Source organism: Leptonotus elevatus, chromosome 22 (assembly GCF_054856555.1).
Source record: "Leptonotus elevatus isolate MCC_2025b chromosome 22, RoL_Lele_1.0, whole genome shotgun sequence".
NCBI lineage: Eukaryota > Metazoa > Chordata > Actinopteri > Syngnathiformes > Syngnathidae > Leptonotus > Leptonotus elevatus.
The window spans coordinates 2808891-2831994 of NC_141260.1; the positions used below are offsets into that span (position 1 = coordinate 2808891).

At 42.3% G+C, this 23104-nt stretch overlaps 2 long non-coding RNA genes across 2 annotated transcripts; both read left to right on the plus strand.

Annotated features, from left to right (window-relative positions):
- The first annotated feature begins 11238 nt into the window (after window positions 1-11238).
- LOC147155410 (uncharacterized) lies at window positions 11239-12568 on the plus strand. Its single transcript, XR_015092323.1, has 3 exons — window positions 11239-11626; window positions 11704-11747; window positions 11833-12568. It is a non-coding gene; the product is annotated as an uncharacterized LOC147155410 (long non-coding RNA).
- An 8260-nt stretch (window positions 12569-20828) lies between these two features.
- On the plus strand, window positions 20829-21584 carry LOC147155411 (uncharacterized). Its single transcript, XR_015092254.1, has 2 exons — window positions 20829-21093; window positions 21172-21584. It is a non-coding gene; the product is annotated as an uncharacterized LOC147155411 (long non-coding RNA).
- Window positions 21585-23104: the final 1520 nt, after the last annotated feature.

Below are 23104 nucleotides of genomic sequence, written 5' to 3' on the forward strand. Positions count from 1 at the left end.
ACATTGCATATTAAAAGGCATGTTGGTGCTGATCAATATTGCAGGAATATTACTCCAAAGTACATGTAAAACGGCTCTTAAAAGAGCCGTTTTGGGTCTTTGTTACACAGCATCTTCATCTTTTCCTGAGCACACAAAGGAACAAGTTGTTAGAAAATAGGCAGCAAAACTGAACAGTTAAAACTTAATCTAAATACTCATCCAATACACATGTGACGGTTTTTCAGTGAGGAATCCTGTAGAATAAATCATTTTGGTCTACGTTTGCGGGATCCCTTTTTTCATCTTTTCTCTCCACCAGTTGTACCAGACATAACAACCTTGATATCCTTGGCCATGTCAAGTAGCGCCCCTTGCTGCGCTCCATCCACCTGTATTGCATGTGAAAATGAAAAATGAGTGTTCAATGTTTGCCTAGATCAATTCAGTAATCAATCATCACTTACCCTCGCAGTTCATCCCTTACCATTGCAGTTCATCCCTTACCATCGCAGTACCTCACTGACACCAACACTTTTCATTGTGTTGTAGTCACAATCACAATAAGGACAAACAAAACATTCAAGTCCAAATGCACGATGTCCTGCTAACAGAAAAGCACACTGATTAAAAGTACCGTCATACAACACTGCTCAAAATAAGGGAGCGCTTAAATGGCATATCCCATGTCTTAAATTCAATTTAAAGCTCAATACGTTTAGAACTAACTAAATGATAAATATGTCTACAAAAAAATTGATTGGCCGCTCTGATTTTGAGTGTAGTTCTGTTATGACACAAATTTTGAACGAGCAAAGGATTTAACTTTTCGGCCTTTACAATTTAAAGTACAGTATCCCCCTCTTTTGAGCAGTGGTATGAAAGGCTCAATAACATTTGCAAAGGCACACTTGTGAAAATGGTGCCCTTGCGATCTACAATGAGCTGACACAAGAAGTTAACACACAGTAGACCGGACTGTGGTAACTGTAATAAGTGTGCAGAACGCCTGATTGAACACAACAATCTGGGCGAGATATGTAAATGTGATCAATCAGTGTCTGCTTTCCAGTTGTGGCCTGGGTGATCAGCTGTGAAAAGCCACTGGACTGAAACAAGTCCATAATGGATTTCTTTCCCTTTGAAAGCAAATCCTCATTAAAGTCTCCGCAAACAACAATAGGCTGGCAGTCCATCACGGCCAAGGCATCCAAGAGACTTCCAAGGTTTGGAAGAAAGGTGCCAAGACTCAGGTTGGGTGGCCTGTAGACCGTAGCTATCAAAGCCTGGACGGGAGCGTCAACCCTGATGACAGCAAATTCCAGGTCAACCACATTCCGAATAAACCGACGGGGCTCCGCTTGAAGACAATCGCGATAATAGACTGCGACTCCGCCACCCTCTTTTTGGGCCATGTCCAGTCTATTTGAATATGAAACTTGTCTGTTGCGCACAAAAGTGCTGCATGCCTCCAGTTGCAAGGGAGGGGGGGAGAAGGATCCAGACAAATGAGTTTCAGTGAGGCAAAGGACATCTGCCAGCCTCAACTCATGATGAGACTTTAAGTCGTCAATATGAGATGGAAGGCCCTCTGTGTTGTGATGAACAATGGTCAAGGTGGGAAAAGCAGTTTGCGGCATTTTGGAAAAGTACAACAATGGTCTTGTACTTTGGAAAGAAGCGCGCGTCATACTGTCCATTGCCGTCGTGATGTTGGGATTTGCATAGATTTTGGATTCGTCAAAGTCTATGACCCTCAATCCCTGAAGTGACGTCGTGCGGCTTAGGGCAACATAGGCCATTCCAGGTTCAAACACACGCTTAAGAGACACCACTGCAGAGGTCATCGTCATGCCTTGCACTTTGTGAGCCGTGCATCCAAAGGCAAGCTTCATGGGGAATTGCCGCCTGACCACGCCTTTCATGCCCAGGTTTTCCTCCGACCTTTCGATATAGACCAAGTCATCCGTCGGCCCCAGAATTTTATCACGCAATTTCTGGCCCGCTTCGGGATTGTCTAGCCTCAGTCCGAGCAAGGTCACTTTCTCCGCCGACCCCTTTGGGGCGCTTTGAACAATGTTGCCTATTGTGCCAAAGGTCCCGTTCACCAATCCGTCCTCGACATCCAAATTCCGAAGAAGCATAACCCGTGCTCCTACACCAGCTTGAAGAGCATCCGGTAGATCCCTTCTCGACCCCATGATCACTTTGGTCACGGTGACCATCGCCCCCGACCGTGGGCTCTTCCTGTAGTCCTCTGCGGGAATATTGACCACAGTCAATTTGAGAGCAGCCACAGTTGCTGCATTGTGCCTATCCACCTCTTTATTGGTGGCAAAGATATGCAGAGTATCCGCAGGGAGGTCTCGCGCATCCGTGACAGCCGTGGTGAGTAACGCCCTGTCACCATCGCCGAGTGGATCAGCCTTCCCCTTCTCCCTGATCCTGTTCAAAAGCGACGTCGTCTTTTTGCCGCATGATTTGAGTAAGCTTGACCATCTGAAAATCTGTCCAGAGGTCAAGAAGATCGTTGTCAGAAACGCAGAGGGGTTTGGACCTTCCGAGGGGTGGCAGTTGGTAGAAGTCCCCAACTGCAAGAACGGAGATGCCCCCAAATGGTCTCTGGTTGCCCTTGATTTGCTGAAATCTCCAGTGGACATAGGCAAAGAGTTCCTTGGAGACCATGGAAATCTCGTCGATGATCAAAATTTCCACGTTGCAAAGGGTTGCTCTCAATGCGTCCAACGTATTCCCCAGCGCCTGGTAAGGAGGCTTTAGAGTCCTGGGGAGTTTCAAGAGGGAATGAAGCGTTTTCCCTGAGATGTTGTAAGCCGCCGTGCCAGTAAACGACGTCAGCAGCACAGCAGGCTTGGCCATATCCGCTTCGTCGCGGAACTTGGGAAGCTGGCGGATAATCTTACTGGCCTCCTGGTAAATGCACTTGATGACATGCGATTTACCACAGCCAGCTCCTCCGGAGATGAAATAAAAGAAGGGCTCGAGGAGACGATCCGAAACGCGTTTCAAACACCACTCGCGCACAGCGTAGAAGACGGACGCTTGCGTTTCATTGAGACTGCGGTACATGTTCCTCACAAATTCGGCGCTCAACTTTGGCGCCTCAAACACCGGCAAGACCGCGCCGCTACCAGGAGCGTCCTGGTAGGCCGGAACCTCATCTTGCGGGTCTTCCTGTAACGGATTAGATTCGCGTTCGGTGGCACACTCCAAACGCTCTGCTTCTACCTCCGGCGCAAAAGTGCTCCACGCGTTGAGAACCGCACGAAGCTCTTTCAATTTTTCGAAGGCATTGTCCACGGTCTTTCCCCGTCCTTCGTACCGCCCCCGATTGCGGTCGAATATAGCCTTCACCCGACCGAACTTTGATTCCCGGGCACCGTAGAACTCCTCGTACGTTTTGAGGTTTTCAGACCTGAGCTCGGCGTCGTCTCTGTGGGGGAGGTACAATTTAAGATGGGTCCTGTAATACTTCTCAGCATACTTTTTGATTGAGAAGCGAGTGAATCTGATGACGGCATCTTTTCCAATCCGCTTCTGGATGAATCCCTTGCCGTGTGAGAGGGGAATGACATTCTTGCCCTCAGTCTGCTGACCGTAGACGACCCGGTATTCGGATGCGAATTCGGCGAGACACATCCGCTCAAACATTGCCGTTCTAGGTCTTGCCACATATTTGTCTGGCAGACCAGACATCCACACGTTGTCTGCTTCCGGATGCATGGTCCTCAGTCTACTCATGGGTAGACTCAATTTCACGCCATCCTCAGCAGTCTGGATGAAAACTACGCTGCGCGAGCACTTCTTCAGAGGGAGACTGCATGTCCGCGCCACCACTTCTTGAGCGCTCACCTCTCTGTGCTTGGAATACGCCGCCATTATTTTCCTCATCTCGTCCTTTTTGTCGACAAGAGGCTTTGTCTTCAAGTCTTTGACGACAGACGTGAGGCACTCTGACATCTCGTGCTCCGGTTTGGAAATGTACGACATCATGTACATGAGACACGCGACGTCGAGCACGTACTGAATATCCATGTTGGCGTTCCATGCCCGCAGCAGATGTGGGTTGTAAGCATTTATCCAGCTTTCCGTTGGAGCACGCTTCAACATGACAACCATTCCGGAGGTCAGATTAGTGACGCTGTCCTTGTAGCTGTCCATTGTCAAATTGGCCTTTTTGAGAAGCTCCGGCAAGTCCTGCGGGACATCCGCGTCCATGAGGATCTCTCTGATGCGTTTGAGCTCTTCTTTAGCCTCCCTTTGTTTTTCGGTGAGGCGCGCCGATTTGGCCGCCTGCTTCCTATGCTGGCCTTCCACACTCTTGTCCGTTGGGACGTCTTCAGTCTCCGTCTGGAATGGCAACGTGATGGTGGTTTGGTCCGTCGGCAGTTTGGGGTACCCAAATCTGCAAGAAACGTTTCCTTTCCGACAAGACTTTGTGTGTTTTTTGCTGTGTGCCTGAACGCTGGTGACAATGTCGTGCAGTTCAGGGTCCTCAATCGGGTCTGGTATTTTGCAAGTGATGTACTTGTCGATTAAGTCAATGGCTTCTTGACAACATCTGAGGTCGGGTTCTTCGATGACTGGCGCACCCTTAATCCAGAGCAGCATGTGAGCGTGCGGACTTCCTCTGGCTTGAAATTCTACACGATAGAAGTGGTCTTCTACCGGACCCAGGGACTGTGCAGGAGACAGGATGAATGCCATAAGAGCATCCATCCTTTTCTCAAAAAGGCGCATCACTGTGACCGGATTGCTGCGAAGAACATCGCATTTGGCATTCCAGTCGAGATGGGAAAAGTCCCCTTGTTCGCCTTGCTGCGCTTTGACGACCTCGATTACTTCAGGCCATCTCATTTCCGCAGCAGAAAAGGTAAGGAAGAATGTGGGCTTGCCCAACTGCCTGGTCATTGCATGGAGGTCCCTAAGGGCACCCTCCCAAAAAGCCGGCGTGCCTCTCAAGGGCTGCATGAAGCGCATCGCATGCTCTCTTTGGATGAGCTTCTCCAGTTCATCTTTGTCCTGAAGCATCCGGTTTGAAATCTTCTTCCCATCCCGAGTGAGGGCTGTCCCCTTGCGGGCCTGAATGGACATGCTGTTGGTGGCCAGATGCGTTTCTGTCACAAACTGCGCAAAGAAAAGGTAACTTTGATCTTTGGCAAATCGAGTGTCAACGGAGAATAACCTTGCATTGAAATACAAACTGGGTGACAGCTTAATTTCTCTCGCCTCATCGAGTGAATTCTGTCCTGTTGGGAACTGAACGGGAAAGGCCATGGCTTCGAGGTTTGGCACGGCAAAAAATCCCACCGGCTTGTTTCCTTGGGCAGGAGCGATGCTAAATATGCCGTCCCCATATGACAGCTTTTCCTGCGCGATGTCAGGAGGCTGCATACAGGTGTCGAGTGTCAAGCCCGGCCTGAGCTCCTCTTTGCTCTCTTGGGGTGTCTGTTGCCCTTTGGTTGCGGGGGTGTTGCTGCTCTCTGGCTGTGCATCGGCCTCAGGGATGTCCTCTTCTCCTACCCCCTCGTCTTCCTCTTCTTGGAGACTTTCAAACTGAGCGCTTTCATCTATCGATACAGTTTTGTATTCTGCATGAATGCGTTTCAGTGTCCTCAGCGCTGCCAAGACATTTGTCATGTTGACAGTGTAAAAATGCTGGTAACCTTTGTACACAATGCGGCGCTTCAGCTTCACCTGGAGAAGCTGGGCCTCACTGTGCGGCCTTGGGAGGGAGTTCACTACGGCTTCCATCTCTGATGGAACGCACACCACAGAACCGTGTACGGCCCTTTGCCGTCCTTTGGGCAACGCAACAATCTTTGCAAAAGGGATGATTTTTGCAATTAGCTGTCGTTCAAGTACATTTAATTCCGACAGCTCTTCGGGAATGGGTGCCAGTGCCAAGTTATTTGCCACCGCCTGGGGTGGCATGCCACCTCTGAACAGATGGTTGTCACAGGTATGACAAATCCACTCCTGCATCCGTTCTTGAGGAACGGTACATGGGGCGGGGCAACTACAAGTGTGAACAAACTGGCCTGTCAAGCACGCAAGCGCCACATCAACATTTTTGGTGTATCTGGCTCGTTTGCAACGCTTTACTTGATTGGGGAAAAGCGCACGGTGGCACACTGTGCAGATATACGTAGGCCCATGCCGAACCCTTTCCCGGAAAGAAGCGATGGTGGCTTCCATTTCTGGATCTACGAGTGCCTGCTTCAATTCCACAGAGACGTCTACTACACCATTTGCCTGATCCTGCTCAATTTCCTGACACTGGGGAATGACGCGACTATATTTATTTTTGATTTTCACAGCACAATTTAACTTGTGGCGAATACGTTGCAGCGCGTTTGAATCACGCCTGTCCTTTTTGTTTTGTAAACAGCGCCTAATATGAGAAAGCCGAATCTTTTTGGTACCTCTCTCGCACGTAATTTATCTTTTTACTTTGAAAAGATATATCCTTTCTGTACCTCTCTTGCATGTACTTTTTGTGTTTACTTTGAAAAGAAATATCCTTTCTGTACCTCTCTTGCATATAATTTTTGTGTTTACTTTGAAAAGAAATGTCTTTTCTGTACCTCTCTCGCAAGTAATGTTTCCGTTTACTTTGAAAAGAAAGGTCATTTCTGTATTTCTCTCTTACGTACCTTTTCATCAATATCTTCTGCTTTTGTTGAAAAGCAAGATTGTGTTGGTATTTATTAATCAGATATTGCTGCCGTTTTGCCTTAAAAGCAGAATCACTGTTATATCTATTCTTTTGATAGAGCTTCTTTTTTTCCTTAACGCAAGGATCACTGTGATATTTAGAATTAGATGACAGTTGTCGTTGGCACTTACGAATGTGTTGACGTTCCCTATACAAATGTTTTGCACGCCGACTTTTACTACATTTGGAAATATCTATATTAACATCCAGCAGTTTGAGTCCTTGCTGAGGTTCCGGAATATTTTGACTCTCATTAATTTGACTTGCTTGGCTATTTGGTTCAACATGTACCGCACTATGTAGCTCTTGATTTGGTACAATACCGATCACAATTTGTATCGCTTTAGTTGGGGAATCACCTAATTCAATTAGTAGCTCTTCATTTGCCTTTGATATGGTTGTAGTAGAATCCCGATGCGTGTTAATGGAACTGCCGTCAATATGAAAAGAGACTGGCACAAACTCATAGGTTGCAAACCGGCCATGTCCTTCAAAAAGCTGACGCAAATGCTCAACCAAGCCACACAAGTGAGAAAAAGTCAACATAATTGCAGTTCCGTTTGGGTGTGGCAAGCCCACTTCAGATCTGGAATGTGAATCAAATAACCCAAAGTATCCTGATCTGTCACGGAATACTGCAAAACACTCTGGATTCACAATCAAGAAAGCAAGAGTGACATTTTGTGAAAAGCACTCAAGCTGAGCTCCAAGAGACAATCCCAAGTCTCTTTTGGTATGACCGTCATCTATGACATAACCAACGCTGAGCTCATGCATCTGTACATTATAGACATTGGTGTCCGTCATGACTTGTTTTGGCATCTCCTCGACAGTCAAGTGATCATTCCCAAAGTTATGGTCCAAAATCAATTGCTGTTTAGCACCCACGTAAAGAGAGTCCCCGTGTTCAAGCACTCTGTCAAGTTCAAGCGAATTAAACTGCAACCCCTCAGCGTGGAAGGCCAAGAAAGTGAGAGCCATACAAGTACACTGGTGGTTGCGAGAAAAACTTGAGTACCTTTCATCCATCTGTGAATGTGTGGCCCTCACGGATAGCGTGCGTTGAGGAAGTCCCACAGCAGGATCCTGAAATGATTGAAACCATTTTAATTATCTTAAATTCTAACTAATATAATTTTAAACATTTCATATGTTAATGGTTAATGTTGTGAGTATAAAAAAGTTACCTCAGTCCCAGGACGACGGGGGGATGATGGTCTGGAAGGAACCTCCGCAAGGGCTGGCCTTTCCTCTGGCTGAAACGACAAGCAAACAATAATTCTTTAACACACAGCACTTGAGTGAAGAGTCACTAATTTCTGTTTGTGATTTTAAGTAAGACTTCTCAGGGCTGATAAGAATGCAATGCAAACCTGGTGCTCTCTCCGTGTGCTCTTATGGGCTGGCCGCTGTCGTCTGTGCCCTGCGGTGGATGTCTAACAAGAAAGAGCAAAAAAAAAAAAAAAGAGAAATATATATATTTTTGCTTTTACTGCGAAGCATTGTTACGACAAGAATGGACAATTAACTATACTTTTTTTTTTGTCATGAAGATAGATATGTAAACATAACGGGCAAACAAAATAGGAAAACGTAAATACCTTCTTATCCTTTGGATCCTGGGCAGTCCTCAGGGCTGGAAAGATGAGCTGGAGACAGCTTGTCCATCGCCTCCAACATGGGTGGGCTGAACCAGAGAGGGTTCAATGGGATGTTGCACTGTAAAAAACACAACAAAATAGAAATAGAGAAATAGAATTTTAACATGTGCCATGGTAAAAGGCTGAATGAATCCATGATCACCATCACAAACCTGGAGAGTGCCCATCCACCCAGTGGGCCCACAGGTGACCTCAGAGTCCACAACCGAGCTGCTCTGAAATGACTAGTGACATTATTGCAACACACACATTCATAAAATTTAAGGTTTTCAAAAACATGTTAGGAGGTTTTCAAAAACATGTTAGGCTTGCGTTTACCTCCATGGCCTTCCCGACGAGTGTCCAGTCAAAAGGGTTGGAAGGCTGAGGCGCAGTGACCTCACCCTTAACAACCACTTTTGGTCTGAACACTCGAGCTGGTGGCGAACGCTGAGGAGCAGCCGGTGCAGGTGGTGCAGTCCTCTCACTCCGCAGGTTGACGGCAGCCCACAGCAACCGCGCAAGCACCGGCATCCCATCGCTGTCACTGAGGTGTACCTTCCAGACATGATCAGAAAAAATATTATACATCTACAAACATACTTTTGATAGGAGGAGCACTAATAAAATGTTTGTTTGTTTTTTGCAGCAACTAATGTACTTACCCCGTCTCTACACCACAAGTGAAGATGTGACAGCGGGAAGTGGCCAGCAACAGATAGGTAGCGAATACCTACAGTAACAAAGGAAAAAACATTATTAGCTCAAGAGTCCTCCCCCCCGCTGAGACACCAATGAAATCAGATCAGGAGGTGACTTAAAGAAAAGTAGAACTTTGTGTGTGAAAACTATTTTCAACATGGAACGTACCCATAAGTGCTGCCACCCGGTTGTACTCCTGGCGAAGAAGGTCCTGCTGGTCCAGCTCGACGTTCAGACGAGGGGGGAAGTCCAGCACAACGACCTGCACAAAGTTTAAAACTGTAAAATATACATCTGGAGCAAGATGAACTTTCATTCATATTCCATCCTTCAATATTCATTAACTGTTTAACTACGGGAAAAGGCTGAAATGTATTTTAAACAGAACATATTTGACATATGCAAGTACATACTTGAAATTTAAATGTATGATCTATATGAAGGAAATGTGTGAACTTACGTTGGGCCAGCGGCTGCAGACGGTGTGCAAGAACTGGCCAAAGTCAGCCGCTGCCTCAGCGATGGGGCGGCCCAAGTTGTTGCTGGGAGCCAAAATGCAGACCACCTCGGGTGACCGAGGCAGAACAGCATTCAGCACCTCAGCACGCAACTCGGAGGCCCTGGCACCCGGGGTGGACATCACGGCAAACGAGAAACGTCCCTCCGGCATCTTCACAACCCCATCGGCAATGGCTCGCAGGTGGGAGTCACCAACAACCAGGACAAACTATTACAAAAGAAAAAAAAAAAGTAGTAATTGAAAAAAGGAAAGAGGTAATTTAAAAAAATAGACACAAATGAAGGTTGTTAATTTGTTATAAAGGCAGAGTTGATTATAAAACATACCGTGTTGTCCTGGTTCAGTGCTGGAATGACCAGTTTGTGCCTCCGCCCAGTCACAGCTGAAACTGGCCATTCCCGAACTCTGTGGCGCCAGCCAGTGCCTCTGCCTAAAATGATGCACACACAGAATACCATGTCAAGTCTCAACTTCAATTGCTGACAATGCACAGTACAAGTACATGTTCCACTTTGAGTGTATATGAACCTGCAAAATATTGGAATTGTTTAAAATAATCGATTGTAAAACTGCTGCAAAAGCAATTAAAATTATGACTGACCTGGTACCAGAGCCTTGGCACAAACAAGGGACACCTAAAACATAAAGCATAGACATTACACAATTGTAGGCATGTGCAGTCACCACAATGCAGAGTAAATAGCAAACATAGGTTAAATTAGTTTCAATTTAAATTGACCAGGTATTTTGTACATACAAGTGATGTTAATTCAGGCCAGGTTTATTAATGAAATTCTTAATCACAAAAGAGATTCAAGGACTTAACTGATACTTTTGTTTGTGTCTGAAATGCAGTCACAATTGCTCAATTTTGCTAGAATTTTCTGATCAAATACATGAGCAGAAAGGCAGCAGATTGTACCAGATTAGATTATAGTATAAAGGAAGTATATAGAAATATGTTTTTGACAAAACAATGACATACACTGTTTAGATAGACATGAAGTCTAAAACAAAACATTAGTTATTAAATATAACCGTCTTAGTTATTATTTACATCTGGTCTATGTAACTTAAAAGAAACCATGTGAAATATCTGTGTCCGGGCTAGGCACCTCACAAATTTGTGATCAATGTTAGTGAGTTTATTTTTGACATTAGTAAAAATTTTGAAATCTTGTAGAAAACAGACTTCATCACAATTAAATTCAGAATTAGTTTGACATGAATAAAGCAATGCACAAATATCGCTCAGTCATACACTCTATATTTGTCAAACTATGCCCTGGTGAAGACAATCTTGTGTTGAAACATGCTGGTAGTCCATTTTAAATAAAGGATTTTTTTTACATTACTAATGAGTGTCTTGAATACACAGACTGCTTTTAACTCTTTGACCGCCATAAACGTTATAAAACGTTTAGCATAAACCTAGGGATGGGCGCCGAGGACGTTAAAAGACGTCCCCTATGTTTTTTTGGTTTTTTTTGAAACGGGTGGAGGGAAGCCTTGGGCAGCTGTGCTGAAAATATCAAGCAGATCAAGTAAGTTTAATGACTCGTTTTGGCCTCTAGATGGCAGCGATGACTCTCCTTGCACTTTGGGTGTGCCGCCCACCATGGGCGTCGGTATAAAAGGTGAGGCGGAGCTAGAGTGGAGTGGAGAGGATAATGGAGAAAGCAAAAAGCATGGAGGAAGAGAAAGCAAAAATGACGACCGGTGGAAAGCAGCTCACGCTTGATCGGTATTTTCAAAAAGAAACCAGTGCTAAATTGAATGTTGGTGGCGATGATGATGATGGCGACAACGAGGTTGATGCCGAAGTTGCGGCTTTGACGCGACGTCTTCGGCCACGTCTTAAAGCGACGCCGGTTAGCGATGCTAACGCCGGAAAACGTGGTGCACGTCCAAGTACTTCTGCAAACGCGGACGTTGATTCGGACGACGAAGAGTACCCCGAGTCGGATGGCTATTCTTCGGAGGAGTGGGTACAGTCGGATCTTCGAGAAAGTGATTCGGACAGCATTTCATCCGCAGAAGACTGTGAAGGTAAGCGCAAACTTGCTATGAGATACTTTTCCTGCACGCTGCTAGCACCTCGTGTAACGTGAATGTATAATTCATAGATCGTGCTCACAGCGACAACCTACAGTTTCCACGACAAAGAGAGGTATAAAAAACGTGTTTTCAATACACTGCAACAACAAAAGAAAACGGTCTTTCGATATGATTGTAATTGTATATATTTCTTTCAGCTGCAGCTCGTCGGGCTCAAGGTGACGCGTCTCACAGTGAGCAGAATAAAGGTAAAAAAAAAATGATTCTCCAACTCAGCACGAGTAAAATATTTGATGGTAAATGTCTTCTATAATTTCAACCAGTGGATCCAAGAAAAAAGGTAAACATATATATATATTGCTTCACACTGATCTAAAATAAATATTATATGATATTGAAATGTATATTTGCAGATCCCAAAAGTTCTGGCTGGCATGAAACAGGCTGGCAGCCAAACACATTCCTGTTTACTGAAACTCCAGGACCAAGGGGTGCCGCAGCAGAGCTAAATTCAACCCTGCCAGCTGACTTCCTGCAACTATTCATCTCAAACGAACTTCTCCAGCACATTGCTGATCAAACAAATTTATATGCACGTCAATCCATGCAGAAGCAGACTGAAAGTCTGCCACACTGCAGGAGTCGTGCTTGGAAGCCAGTGTCTGTATTAGAATTGAAAACATTTTTTGCACTCCAATTTCTTACTGGGTATATAAAAAAGCCCAGTATAGAAATGTATTGGACTCAGGATGAAATTGAAACCACACCATTTTTTTAGTCGCGCGATGCCTCGAAACCGCTTCCTGCTTATCTGGAGTTACCTACATTTTAACAATAATGAGAGACATAGTTCAGATGACAAATTATTTAAAATCCGTCCTGTGTTCAACCATATTGTAAATAAATTTAAAGAACTGTTCCAACCCGGTAGGAATGTATATATTGATGAGGGAATGATGAATTTTCAGGGCCGTCTATCGTTTAAAGTTTACAACCCCCAAAAACCAATCAAATATGGAATTAAGTCATACATCCTGTGTGACTCCCAAACAGGATATTGTTTTAATATGCAACCTTATGTTGGTACTAGTTGTTCTCTGCCGGATACCGTGTTTAATTTGCTAGATCGTCTGCCAGGAAATGGGTACACGCTCTTTATGGACAATTTTTATAATTCAATTGGGTTGTGTGAACGTCTCCTGGCAGCACGTACAAATGTTTGTGGAACACTGAGAAAAAATAGGGGTGAACCAAATGAGATCACTTCTCTTACAAACACTGGCCTTGGGGTGGGGGGGGAATTGGTGAGACACAACACAAATGTTTTGGTTGTGGCATGGCAGGACAAGCGTTTGTTGAGGATGGTGACTACTTTTCACAAAGATGAAATGCGGACAGTTGATGTGTAGGCACTAAAAAAAAAAAAAGAGTGCCTTTCCCGAAACCTGTATGTGTTTTGGACTACAATTCCACAATGAATGGCGTGGATAAGATGGATCAAAACATTTCTTATCACCCATTCACGAGGAAGACATTGAAATGGCACAAAAAATTTGTTGCCTATCTGTTTCAAATATGTTTGTTCAATGCCTTTATCCTGTACAAAGCTAAACATCCTGGCAAATGTCAGCATTTTTTGGAGTTTATCCAGCAGGTGGTGAGAGGGTGGCTCTTACCACAGGACCAGGAGGAGGACATTGCTACAAACATACAAACAGAAGGACATGAGGAAGCCAGACAGAACACCAGGTCACCGTATAACGATCCTGAAAGTCGACTTGATGGCAACATGGCAAAACACACACTGCAATACATACCTGCTACCCCCCGGAAAAAAAAGCCAGCAAGAAAGTGTAGGGTCTGCACTCAAAGGGGCATTCGCAGCGAAACAAATCTGTGGTGCAAATCCTGCTGCGTCCCCTTGCACCCAGGGCAATGTTACACTATATACCACACCAAAAAAAAACTTGTGTAGTTGAAACATCCACAGAATTGTAAATAGAAACACATACACACACCACACATGCACAGTTGCACAGTTGCACATGTTTGTTGTATTACACTGTTGAATGTTGAATGTAAATAAACTGTTATTTTGCTATCAAAAAACACTTTTTCATTCTTGGTGGTAGTGTTTTATAGAAGTAAAGCACTATTTAGGTGTTTGTGGCATCATTCATGGACAAAAAGAAGTGTAAAATTCACTAGAATGCATGAAATAATATCGTTTCACTAAAAGCTTGATTTCTCCGTATTTTGGTCCAAAAAAGGCGAAATTGGGTGAAACTAACCATTTTCTATTGTTGATTACTAAAGAACGGAATAAGATAGAAACAAACTTTTTTTTTCTGATGATGCACAAATATCGCTCAGTCATACACTCTATATTTGTCAAACTATGCCCTGGTGAAGACAATCTTGTGTTGAAACATGTTGGTAGTCCATTTTTAATAAAGGATTTTTTTACATTACTATTGAGTGTCTTGAATACACAGACTGCTTTTTACATAAGCATTTTAGCATTTTTTTCTGCTTGACTCTATATTTGTAGCCGGAAATAATGTGTATTGCACATTAACAAAGTTAATTGCATTTTGCCTGCTGTGGAACATACCTGGTGGGCAGCCACAGTAGAGGTATGCGGTGGGGAGCGGGCGTCCACAGTGGCGAGCCGACTGGCTGGAGCTGAAGTTCGGACTCTGGCCTTCTAAATACACATTGCAAATGTTTAGGATATTAAAAAAAAGTGTAATAGTGATAAAAAAAATGATAAACTCTTGCTAAAATATGGCGTGAAACTCGTACCTTGTTCACTGCAGACTGCATCGTGGTCCCATCACTGGTGGCAGAGGGTGGGGACCGAGGCTGAAAACAAAATATACAGCACATTGAGGACCTAGCAGTGTGACTCAAAATAACTCAACACAGAATACACCACCGCCAAGTGCAGAATTGAATAGAGGCAAAGTACCTGCTGGGGTGCGATGTTTGGGCTCAGTTCCGGAGCAGCAAGGTCCAGCTTCTTCCATCGGCGCCTGGCTGCCTCGGAACGCTTCCCCTTCCGCGGCATGCTGCTACAGCTACCTTTACTGTAAGCAAAAAGAAAATAAAAAAAACTTCCCAAGACAAAGTCAAAAGTAAACTGGCAGTAAAAAAAGGAAATCAATTCAAACACAACAAAATAGTAAAGTAATGATATTAGAGTGTTTGTAATGTGCTGTTGAGTGCAAGTTCAGCTGTATTTGCGTTCTAGACTCTGTGATGTAGATCTTATATATGTATTATGTTGTTTGAGGGCAAGATGGAAGCAGGTAGATGAGGTGGAAGTCCAAGGCGGTGCTGAAGGTTTGAAATCCAAGTATCACGGTCAGCAGCTTTCCAATTCGCACAGTGCTCAGCGGATCGCTAAAAGATTCAAGATAAAATTTGTAGTTAATCTCAGATGTGTATGAAACATTAAAAATGTACATTGAGTCTAATGAGGCAGTGGTGTCATTGTAATAAAAATAAGAAACCGTCATCAATTGAAGTATAGTAACATCACACATTGTATAGTTCATTGATTATAAATAATGGATGGGGTGAGCAGAGCCTTCAATAAATCCTCAACTGTCATGATTGGGGTCAGCTGTTTCTGTTTTCACTTGCAGTTGCTGGGGAAACAGCTGGAGGGCGGATCCCGCCAAACACACCTGCTGCCCATTAGCTCGTCAGGTCAAGATAAAAGCCTGACAGAAGCAGCAAGGAGTGTCGGGTTATTACTCCGTGATGCTACTCTGTATCCCACACTACTCGCTGTTCTAGCCGCCCTCGGGCGTGATTTTGTGTTTCCTTGTTTTTGATTAAAACTAAAGTTATCAGCATCACTGCCGTGGCTCTCCTGCATTTGGGTCCTCCACTCCGTTTCGTGACAGCCAACTTCAACCGTGACAGATCGTGACATCAACAATAGAAAAAAATGGATCCACTATAGACTTCCTTGTTTACTTATTAACAAAGAAAACGGTATTGTAATAACATTGTTACTTTTTTTTTCTTTTACATTAATTTCCATGAGGTGAAACGGTTTGGCAAAATGGATGGGTATTCTGGATGGCCGTGAAAAAAACGATCGCTACAGAAACCAATGGTAATCTTTCAAGGGGGAAAATAAAGGCAGCTTTAACAATTTACAAATGTGTGCTGTAGTCAATCAATGAAGGTCATTTAACAGTGTAAAATACTTCCAAAATCCCTCATCGGCGCCGCTCCGCTACACGATCGAGCAGGACACGCCACTCAACAACCGACGCCCCCCTCCCCCACCCCCACCACGACGACGACAGACGAGACAAAAGCCTTACTGTGTATTGTAGCAACGATGGATATACACAATTGAGATTTACAGCATACTCAAACATATGTATATATATATTTTTTTTACTGCACATTAAAACCTTAATGTAACATCTGCTAGCTCTAGTCCACTACACAGTTGAGCAGGACACGCAACTCAACAACCGACGCCCCCTCCCCCACCACCACCACAACGACGACAGAATAATAGACAAAAGCCTTACTGTATATTGTAGCAACGAGGGATATACACAATTGAGATTTAGAGCCTACTCAAACTTTTCTTTGTTTTTGTTTTCTTTTACTGCACATTAAAACCTTAAAGTGAGATCTGCTAGCTCTAGCTAGCGCTAGCAGGTGTAGTTAGCATGTAGGCTACCATGTCTAGCACTTAACTTTACCTATCTTGTTAATACAGCAGCCGGATAACACAACGTTCAAATATGGAGGTAAATATGGTGCAAAACTAACTTGTGCAAAAAATTTGTACCTGTAGAAAAAAGTCTAAATTTGTGATTTGTATCTGTAAAAAAAATGTGTGCCTGTAAAAAAAAAAATTGTGTCTGTAAAAGAAATTTGTACCTGTAAAAAAAAAAAATGTGTATGTGTAAAACAAATTTGTATCTGTAAAAACAAATTTGTACCTGTAAAAGTCATGATTTGTATCTGTACAAATTTTTTTTGTACCTGTACAAAAACTATAAATTTGTATCTGTAAAAGTTGTGATTTGTACCTGTAGAAATGACAACTTGTAGTCAAAGAAGTCGCCACTAGGAGTCACAAGTGGGCTTTCTGCTGCTGTTCAGTGACGTGAGTTTTGCCCCATTTGTCGCGCTACAAATGGAGCAAAACTAATTTGTACTTGTAGAGCGCCGTGATTTGTACTCGTAAAGAAGGGGCGGGCTCTGGTGTAATGAAGGGTTGTCTTGACCAATCAAGTGAGAAGGATTTGAGCGGATTGGAGCGCAACCTCATTGGTTTAGCGAACGACGGTGGCGGGACTCGCGGAAGGATACAAGCAGGACACATCGTCGCCAACCAACATACATATTAAGAATACTTCAGTCTCTTTTGGTTTTTGCTATTACAAGGTAAGTATTATGTTACTTCATCATTCTTTCAAATATTGACGATGGTCATCCAACCTGTTTTTATGATTAGCATCACATATTTAGCTTTCTAGCTAGCTGGCATTTGATTTCATGCTAAAGCAGTCTAGTCATTATCGTCATTTCTGGCGCCACGGACTTAATTGCATCTCATGCTTTGGAATATTGTGGCTATATGACAACAATGAACAACTAAACTACTTCATTATATGCCAAGAATGGTGCAGTGCGCTGCTCCCCTGTGTTGGTTAAAATTGTTATTTCTTGTATTAGTTAGCTGGCTAACAAACGAATTCATGTAGCTCACATATGCGCCATTGACAGGTACTGGAGGGAAGATGCACCCAATCGATGTTATGTATGTACACATTTGACTCCATAGTGTTCTTTATCTTGTTTTGCCTTCTAGAAAAATGACCGATCAGAGCAACAGCTCTTCGCTGCAGCAGCAGGTGAGCGGAATATCGCTACTGCCTTGACATTAATGGTGTGTTTTTTGTTATTATTTCTTCCTGTTTGCATAATAATGTAATCAATAATAATGCACATTACACACGACCTATACAGAGTGTCCCAAAAGTCTCTTTACAATTATAACAATTTTGAGATATTTTAAGTACCTTCATTTGTGTGAGTTTTTTTTTTAACTTAATTTAATAGACCTCTATATGGGCATCATCATTTACACCAAGCACATGAAAACGGTACTCGATTTGTTGCCATGTTTGCTGCAGGTTTACCATCCATCAACACAGTATCTGAAACAAATAAATTCAATATGAATGAATACTTTAATTAACAAACACTGGTTAAAATAAAACAAATCTGTTTAAGACATCTCAACAACTGCCTTTGTAATATATTGTTTTAAAAATTGTAAACATGTTATGGACACCCTATATTTCTCTCTAGGAACTGCTGCTGAATCTTTTACTGGCCCGAACTCCATAACAGACTATCGGCTGCCCTTGAGCGTGCCCCTCTGGACCTGGACTATCTACAATTTATAATTTCACAGGACATGGTTTTACTGAGTGCACTAGCTAACCAAATTCAGATCCCTCAGCAAGTGTATGAAGCCCTTACTGATGTGCATGGTCTACTCTCTGCCCAAGATGAAATGGAGCTTCATGTAACGGTTCCTGTGGGGAGAACAAAACCTGGTTGTCCAAAAATTTTAATATGTAGGGAATATGTTTCGGAGCTCCTCAGCATAGGGCTATCTGCAGCGTACATTGCCAGACTTTTAGGAGTTTCTCGGTGGACGCTGCAGAGAAACATGAACAGCTGGGCTATGTCTGTTAGGGCCTTGTACGGTCAACTGACTAATGATGAGCTTGACAACCTGGTGTCACAAACACACCACTGCAACCCACATGCTGGGTACAGATTAATGATGGGATTGTTGCGGGCACAGGGGCATCGTGTACAGTGGCAGAGGATTCGTGCATCGATGCATAGGGTTGACACAGCAGGAATTGTGCTGAGAATGTCAGCATTGAGGTGTGTTGTTCGCAGAACATACTCTGTCCCAGGCCCAAGATCGCTGATGCATATAGACACAAACCACAAACTTATAAGGTTGGTTATGTTTTTCAAATCAAAACATATTACCTGTACATGACTTAACTATGTGCAAAAAAGTGATAATACCTAATGTTTTTCTTTATCTCAAATGTCATTGAAGGTACAATATGGTGATATTTGGAGGAATCGATGGTTTCTCAAGGAAGGTATAAATAATTGGATATTCCCTTTAAACGTCTAAACTTTTTGTCATTGAATCAGGCATTTCAATTGTGATTAGTTGTTTTTTGTTTTTGAAGACCTTCAGATTGTAGTACTAGTTTAGGATGGCTACCTCAGAAATCGGTTTCATTTTCTTTGGGAGCACCTTTGCATTTGTATTCTTCAATGGTAACATAATAGTACTGTAATACTCTTACTTACAGTCATTTTAGTTGAAAAGCTTTAATTGCACTTACAGTAACAAATCAAAACTCCATCATGTTACCTGTGACTTTATGCTAAGACTTCGCTGGCACTCTTTGTCTGAGAATTAGATTACATGTTTTCTTTTTTGACATTTTATAAAGACTCATTTCTTATGGAATCTCTTAAAACAGATGCAAGGTAGAGAATGAGATATTCTCAAGTGCCATTACACCAATTGCATTGAGTATTATTGTTGCATTTTACCTTTTTAAATATAATCCTGTTTTAACTACTACATGACTGTTAAAGGTTATTGAAATTGTATTTGTTAAGAGCTTTGAAATTGACACTTAAAATTGATATTGTTATTGTTAACGTACTTTGATCATTTGAAAATAAAAAGTACAGTTGTTTGAAGTCACAATGGGACAATTCCATTCTTCTCACATAGATAATGTATCTTGCTGTTGCAAATAATAACAGAGCCTCCACAACCCTTGCCTTCTTCAATGAAGCTGTTGAGAAGTATGGCTTACCTCAAAGAATAGTCAGACATCATCACCTAGCCTATCCTACCCTTAATAGTGTAAATCTACCTGTTCTAACCATTGACTTGTTTTAAGGTTTTCGTTTCAGTGAAGTGTAATGCATAATTAATAGGAGTTCTCATTTTTGTTACATTTTCTTAAGGGTTCGTGGTGACCATGGGGTGGAAAATGTGGATGTAGCCCAGCTGATGTTCTCCACAAGAGGAGTTGGCAAAAACAGCTTCATTGCAGGGAAAAGTGTGCATAATCAGAGGTACTTTAGAAGACACTTCATTTTTATGGAACTACCACATTCATAACCTTGTAAGTTTACAGGGTGAGTAAAAAAAGAAAGAAAAAAAGAATACGCCAAAATCTATGCAATATTAAAAAATAATAATAACAACAACACAGAAAACTTCCGGTTAGACACATGTAAATACATTCAAATTATTCTTGTTTTTGAAGTGGTTAATGTGGCCACCACCAGCACGGGCAACATCTAGCCTATTTGAAAAAGAGAAAAGAATGAACTGAATGAAAACTTCACTTAGCAGTCGATGGCTGTAATTGGCCTGGCAGAACCTCTGTGTGTGTGATTTTATTTTTTTCTTCTTGTGGTGGTATGTTAAAGACAAAGTTTATGTTCCACCACTTCCATCAAATATCAATTACATGAAAGACCAAGTAACAGTTGCAATCAACATTGGCAACTTACGGTTGTCTTTACTGCCAGTGGTAAACACTAACACTTGTAAAACCTAAAAACTTGAAGCTATTTACGACACAAGTCCAAGCTACAGTTTTTCATTTTTGCAATATCGCATGATTTTAAATTTTTATTTGATTTGTAGCTTTATAGGATATCCCCTTGAGATGCAACATCTAATTTTCAAAGGTGACATTCCAACACATACAAATAGTAATAATGTACAAAATAAAGGTAAAGAATTCTGCTATGTTCTTTTTTTTAATCACCCTTACTTTCTCATTACTTGAAATTAATGGAATGTTTGTTTCATTTATGAAACTGCATTTATCATTTTAAACTACTTTTTTTGTTGATAATAGAAAAAAAACATTTGCCATTGAAATGCTTAAATTTAAAAGGATTTAGAACAATTCAAACATGCTCTCAAAAATGATTAAATAATTAATTGGATAGCCAAGTAGTTGATTAATTGTTGCACCCAGTTGCTTGTTTGTCCAAATATGATTCACTTTTTTACATGGTTTAAAATGTCTTCTTTAATTAAAAAAAAAGGGGGGGGGCACAATTACATTGACATTACAGAATTGAACGTCTTTGGCGAGATGTCTACACAGCAGTCACTTGCCTCTACTATGCTGCGTTGCACCAAATGGAGGAAGATGATCTCCTGGACCTGTCCAGCAGTGTTCACCTTTTCTGCTGCCATTATGTCTTCATTCCTCGCCTACAAGCCCAGCTTGATGTTTTTAAAGATGGCTGGGACAGTCGAGGGAAATCGTACCCCGAACCAACTGTGGCACATGGGACTGCACTATAATGTACAAGAGTCTAATGATGTTGTAAGTACTTTTAAAAAATTGGTAAGCAAAACTTACTTTAAACAGTAGACAATGAGTTGTTTTTCATATCAACTACAGGATTTGAACATCCCCCTGATAAACTGGGAGAGTAGTGGCCTTGTGTCCAGCAACACCGACTCTTGTGTCTATGTGCCTGAAACTGACTGCCCTTTGACACCTCAAGAACTGGCTGGACTCCATGCTGCTGTGGATCCAGCAGGACCTTCTACACGCATGGGAGTAGACCATTATTTGGCTGCAGTGAACTACATGCACAGTATAAACTATGTGTAGGGTCTAGCCAAGCGCTTCTGGGCTGTTATTTGTTTAAAACTGCCTGCACTAAATTACATTTTATAATTTAGTGCTATATATTGTCTTTTCGTACAAATTGACAATGAACTGTAATAAGAACCTATCTAGCAAAACATCAGAACTACATTATTTAAAGTAATGAAATAAAGATTTTGATCTATACCAAACCAAAACCAGTATCAGTTGTGGCGATGCAGTTCTTTAAATGGTCACTGAATTCTGTGTAATGGCTGTAGTGGCCAGGTAACTTTAAGTTTTGGAAGCATGTAGAAGACGTGGGATGTTCCGCTCTCACCACCTCCACTTTCATATCTGGCATGGGTATCTCCCATCCCACCCAGAACTTCAGGAGTCTTTTAAGATTCTCTTGAGACCCTAAAAAAAAGGAGAAAAAAAGTGGAATTAAGCTGTGCATGCTATTAAGTAACAATAATCAATTAGATTACTGTTTTTATAATTTAATTTATGTATTTTTTTGAGAAAAAAACAGGTTCTGCAACATCTGGGAAAAAAAGTGATCCCTGCTAGAGGATGATCATTTAAGAAAATCAAATCACAGATGTATCTATAAATTAAAATTCTGCCTTGTAGCAATATGTGTATGCTTATGCTTAATACTCATAATACAACTTGTGTTCATAAACAAGAAAAAATGGTTAAAAAAACCTTGATTTTCAACCACATTTGAAAATCTGCATTTATGCATTACAAAATGTGCACAAATATCAACATGTAATTTACCTGTCCTCACAAACTGACGCAAGTACCCCATTATTCTACATCTACAGTCAACGGAGTAACCATCTTCATCGTCCAACCCAGATTCCTCAGGCCATTTGATTAGGTCCAAAACAACCTAGGACAGCAAATGAGACAATCATTATGGCACCATAGTTGGCATTGAACCAATTCATTCTATTTTACAATTTTCTCTCTAATTTATACATATGGTCAATCCACACATGGGGTGTTAATTGTGTGAAGGCTGATGTTGTGGTCTCAACAGCCTAACAATGAAATGTGTATCCTGCTGAGGAGAACATGTGATTGTTGATTTCTCGTCAGACTTTGTTCAAGGTTGGAATTGTTCACTGAAAATGATTCCAAATCAAAATTTCCTTGGAACAAGGAAAAAACATTAAAAATGTTTGCATAACTGAACATATGATGACGAATATTCAATAATATAACCCTAACCCTAAGCAAACACTCTCCCTCTCATTTGGATATGGGCTTAAAGGTTGTATCTAACTGTGCGTCAAAGGTTTGCATGCAAGGGACTGTGCATGTAGCGAGTTTTTCTTTGTTGTCAGTTTTTAATTATTATTTATTCTAAGGTTGCAAAGATGTTCTCAAGACACTTGCAAAGTATATTTACGGCACCAAACATTCTATGTAAATCGCAAAGGAATAATGAACATGTTGAAATTTCTTTGCGAGTGTCTGCCACACAGCGGCCGAAATGAGTTTCTTCCGTTGGGTGTCCGGGCTTTCCCTTAAAAGATTTGGTGAGAAGCTCAGTCATCCGGGAGGGACTCAGGGTCGAGCCGCTGTTCCTCCGCGTGGAAAGGAGCCAGTTAAGGGGGCTCGGGTATCTGGTTCGGAAGCCTCCTGGACGCCTTCCTGGAGAGGTGTTCCGGGCATGTCCCACCGGCGGCAGACCCTGGGGACGACCCAGGACATGCTGGAGAGACTA